Raw genomic sequence first — 5559 nt, forward strand, 5'->3', positions numbered from 1 at the left:
ACTTATTACAAAATAAACACACAATATTTCCAATTATTTTGTAGCCTATATAATGTACCTACGCACTTATATAATTTATTATACATTATGCTAGAGATGCCCAACTCGAAGAACTCGAGGCTCTTCGGACTACCTATAACAACTTAAACTCACAGTTGCAAGATTCCGGAAAAAAAAATTTAGAAGTCGCTGTGAACTTCAATTATGAATCCCATATTAAGAGCATTTTTGGATGACCAAAAATACGATGTGGTCAATGGTCATCGTATAGATGACCATCTGAAAATTCATCTGGGCGATGAATTCAATGGACACTTCCCTGAATATAAAGAAAGTGAATCAAAAAAGGGAAATGGCTGATGAAATCGAAGAAGAGATGAATGTTTGAATCTGTCTCGCTTGAAGAGCAAAGGCAGCTTCATATATTAAATCGCGCGACATTGCCTTGCATTATCTGACACTTTTCTTCATGACTTTTTTATGTGAACAATGACTTTCTGCTTTGCTTGTAATAAGAATAAGTCTCGAAATCGATTAAAGCTAAGTACTGACATGTATGTACCTTAGAGCACTGACAACAGCCCCAGGATTCCACAACTAGTAAAGCAAAGCATCAAATGTTTTTATTATTTTTGGGTAATATTTAAATGAATAATATATTCTTTTCTAATAATATTCTCCTCCAATTTTCTAATAAAGAAAATGAAATAATCATAAAGTTTATTATTCTTAAACTTTGTGGTCTCTACTAAAAACAAAATCGTTGAAAAATGTTAAAAAATGGTTGGAAACCGTTGGATTAGATTGTGGTAAAATAATTCACAGTCTGATGAAAGTACGGTAGTGAGATTAAAGATCACTGACAGAAATTATCTTCAAATGCAAAAAATTTTGAGAACAATTTGGTCTTTAGTCTGTGTGTGTCGACTATTAAATTTTTTAATGAAACGTGCTGTATTCAATACGAATCAGAAATATAACATCAAAATAGAGCACTAAGGTCACCGCAAAAAACTTGTTAGAACGAAAAGTATGCTTTCAGAAATGTAAAATCCAGACAATACTGACTGTTTCTTTAGTAAGACAGAGACTTCGTCCCAGTAAGGCAGGCAGTAAGCGCAGAGTAATTTTTGAAAGCTCTGTAACTATTTTGGATCAAAATTTAATACATTCTACTGGAATATAAAGAATCAGGCAGTGGGTTAGTCTTCTATAGTAAGACTCTTCCTGAAAAGCTCTTATGGTACGAAAATTATTGACCAAAAATGACTTACTTATTATCATTGTTATAGCTCACCCACGGGTTATCTCTTTGATTTTTGATTATTCCTTGGACTGAAATGAACTACGAAAGAAAGTCCTTTTTACACCATTTCGGAACAGGCAAAAGACTTCCACCGACAACCACTAAACAAAATTCCAATTGATATAACATACATAAATAATGTTCTTAAAAATTTATTGAACGTTTCTAGCACTTTATTGACTCGAAAGGAGATTATTTTAATTATATAAGAATAAAACGTCAGAACAGTAAACTCTTTTCATTTTTTTGAGATTAGTCTTTTAGAATATAGAACGAACTGTATATATTCAAAGAGGCAATTAGGAGCGCCGATTGAATAATATGTTGAACCTAAATCGAAATATAGCATATTTTTATATGGTAGTGTATAATGTAAGTTTAATCATATTTCAACATATGTGTTTGTTATCAACAACATTGTTTTTAAAGTTGTCCTCTATTGACAATTTTTTCGTAAGTACAACTGAGTTTCCTGAAAGAAACTTCAAATCAAAACACAAAATGTTATCAATCTCACTTTTTTACTAGATTTGAATAAATAGATTCAATGAAGATTTTTATTTTAGATTTTAGAAATGAAATGATTCACTTAAAAGCCTAAACTTAAAATTAATTTAAAAGGAAATTAAGCTTCCCTACTCGTTATACTCAATACCCTATTGAATATAACAACTATACCCTATTGAACTTAGACCCCATCAAGCAGAAAGCAATTACAAGTCTCTTTATCTTAAGCAAAAGCATAGATTCAAATTATTATATGAATCAATGTTGGAATTGTATATGTGGAACGATTGATAATGGCTGTCCATCCATGGTACGCAATAATGATTGAATGATCCTTAATAATTGCAAGAAAACAAAATACCCAAAAGATTTTTTAATCTCTATATCAATTTCCAATACGCTACAATCCTCCATAAATCGCATAATTAAAAGATATTTAGCTCACCACAGAGATAACGAAAATATCCAAAAATAAAGAAAAGTAATAATAAAATAATTTATCTGAAATTAATGCGAATATGTAACAAGCGGAATTTATGTATAGCATATCAAAGCCACATACAGAACAGCTTTAGGAACTATTAAGGACACTCGACTGAGTCTTCTTACAATATTGACAGGAAAAATTCGATCTCGAAAGAAGAAGAACAATGGAAAAAACACGAAATTCATCCTTTTGCTGTTGCGAATGCGAGCAGATGAATACATACATCTCGATCCCTGAGTGTTTCATTGCAGGAGGACACAATGCAAGCGACTTTTTAAGGATATTTATTGCAACACGCAAACTGACTGATGCGTTAATAATGATATTTCTATAGACACAATGCAAGTATTGTGCACAAATATTTTATTGAAGTCTTTTATTTCGCATTACATCTTTATGAAAAGGACACCAAATTCTTTTCGTGCACAGGAGCACAGAGGAGTATTAAAAGTCAAATGAAGTTGTCAGTCGTCAGTCGTCAGTTGTGTTTATTTGTCTGTTTATTACAGCACGCATTAAACTATTTTTGTGGTAGATAATACCAAGGATAAGAGTAGAAAATTGATATCCTTTAAATTGTTGATTGTATCGTTAATATGGGGCAAACTGGAGCTGACAGATCAGAACTCGTCGATCATAATTGCAAGCGTAATACTTCAGAAAGGTTATCAATCATCTTGCAGTTTTCTTTTTTCACTTTTTATGTTTTTATGCATAATTGCATTTCTGAAGTGGATCAAACGCAACTCAAGATATTTATTAAAAACTATTTCGATGCCTGCATATCCTTATTTTGTAGATTTTTTTTGAAATTTTGAAATTTTGAAATTTTGAAAATTATTGAAGCGCAGCTAAATGAAGTGCTCATAGTAGCGTTAAATAGTAGTTATAGATTTACTGAAGATAAAAACTTTAGAAAATTCGACTTCAATAGCATTCTGAACTTAGTTAAAAGTACTATCAAATCATAAAAGTTTTACTAGCGATAATATATTAATATACACACTCGTTATATGAGTATATGATTATATGATTATATGAATGTATGAATATAGTTAGAGGCACTTTCAACAACTGCTGCCTTAATAGAATGAAATTTTACGGTCAAATAAATATTTTTTTTCATGCTCGTAATTATTCTAATAAACTCTTCTCGAACTCATCTCACATCTTAAGTTTATTCTTTAGAAATTATTTTTGTAAAACGAATATAAAATTAACAACCATAAATTATTACAAGTTTAATATACTCAGCTGAGCAAAGGAAGCAGTTGCTTGCCGACTGTCAGGAGGTCATTAAAGAAGGACATTAAGGATCTAGAGATATCAAGCGTGCAGACCAGAAGTACTGAAGAGTATAATAAAGATATCAAAAAGCTATAAAACGTCGTAACGATTGAACTCGACAAAAACAGTTGCTGCCAAAAATATCAGTTTAACTCTAATAAAATAATTAAAAATTTAAAGAAAATTTCAAACCGTAGAACGGGGCACGTTACGATATTTCGACACTTGCGCAACTTTGTGAACATGCGATAACTGCAACAATAAACTATTTATTCTATGATCAATAAATATCTTTGTATATTATGTTCCGTTTTACTATTTTTAAAACCATTATCTGCATTTGGCTATTTTCAAATAGTGACGTGCATCTACAAAATTCCAAAAGTATCTTAAAGATACTAGCACGTTGCGTTGCACAGCTGCTATTGGGTAAAGCCATAAAACCGCGATAAAATTCACAAGAAAATGTTTTTTCAAGATTTTACCAGTGAAATGCAAATATTTATTTACGTTTATAGCAAAAACGTAAACCACAAGCTTGGTGGTTTCGTATCTTATCAGTATCTTGTCTTATCGTTTAAAGTAAGAAAGGATTTATTATCGCAATTTTATTAACGTTTAATGTTATAATTTTTATTGACAATCAATATGTATGCCAATCAGTATGTCTGAAGACTTTATTAGAGTCCACAACTTGTACACACTTCAAACGGTTAAGCTGAACTTAACCTCATTTTTCCGAGAATTCACTATGGCACGCGTCAAATATTTGCCAATTTTAAGCAAATATTTTATTTTTTAAATAAATTGCTAAATAAATACTCTTTTATTTAATTTTGTAATAAATTTTATTGGATTTTTTTTATCCAAAATGTATTCGAAACAGAAACAAAGTATCTATATGACGCTTGCAGCCCTTTAAGCCAACTGAATTTTTAGGAAACTACAAGTATTAAATAGAAATAGTAAATAAATTAAATTAGTGATAAGAATACCAAACTATGAAAATATTGTAAAACTATTAAATACTTTTTGTTTCTTTTTAAGAAACAACATAACTGATTATCTATGGACTTAAATACTTGCACCCAGGCACTTAGCCAGGGTCTTCAGTCCGTCAAGGCTCCCGAAATTAATCGAAAGACGTAATGTATACCTATGTATACCTATGCATAATTATTAATACATCACAACAATACTGTATGGTAAGCAAAAATATAGTCAGTTCATTATTTTATTTAAAAGTTCCCCAAGTAAATTTCTGTTTATGGACCTGCCTGCAGTCTTTCCACCAAACCCTGAAGACTAACATTTACTCTCTGAATAAAATAAATAATATATATTATTTACTTAGAATAACTAGGAAATTATAATTACAATTTAGTTATTCAGAACAGAGCATTTTCTATAGTCTATGCTGACTTAAGTATGTACGAGATCTTGTCTTAATTTTGTGATTTAATTTTGATATTATAGTGTATTCCCATGATGTCGAGCTTACTTATTACTGTTAGCATTACCAATTTTAATTAAACTATTGACTTTTCACTGCTTAATAATCTCTCATTATTGAACATACCAATGGGTTCCTATGTACCAGAAGGTATTATTAAATGCAATAGTAGTTAGAGTCTAAAGAATTAAATCCGATAGGGATCGTTTAAATTGGAAATCAAAAATTATTCCTTACTAAATACATCAGTGGACCAAACGCAAATCACTGAAGTCCACTCAGAAGAGTAAACCCTAGTTTCACCAACTACAGTAAATAATATACGATATTGAATTCATTAATGCAACTTCCTCTTGGCATTTGTTCTACTCTATCTTTCTGGACTTTGTGATAAAACTCCTAATTCTCCCCGTTTCGTCAAAATAAGACGGAAATTTATAAAGAGCCGTGGATGTTTGCTCAGTAAAATATTAAATGGAGTGCAATAAAAAAATAATATTTTTAATTAATCATTATTTC

The sequence above is a fragment of the Teleopsis dalmanni genome, chromosome 2 (assembly GCF_002237135.1).
Source record: "Teleopsis dalmanni isolate 2A chromosome 2, ASM223713v2, whole genome shotgun sequence".
Classification (NCBI taxonomy): domain Eukaryota; kingdom Metazoa; phylum Arthropoda; class Insecta; order Diptera; family Diopsidae; genus Teleopsis; species Teleopsis dalmanni.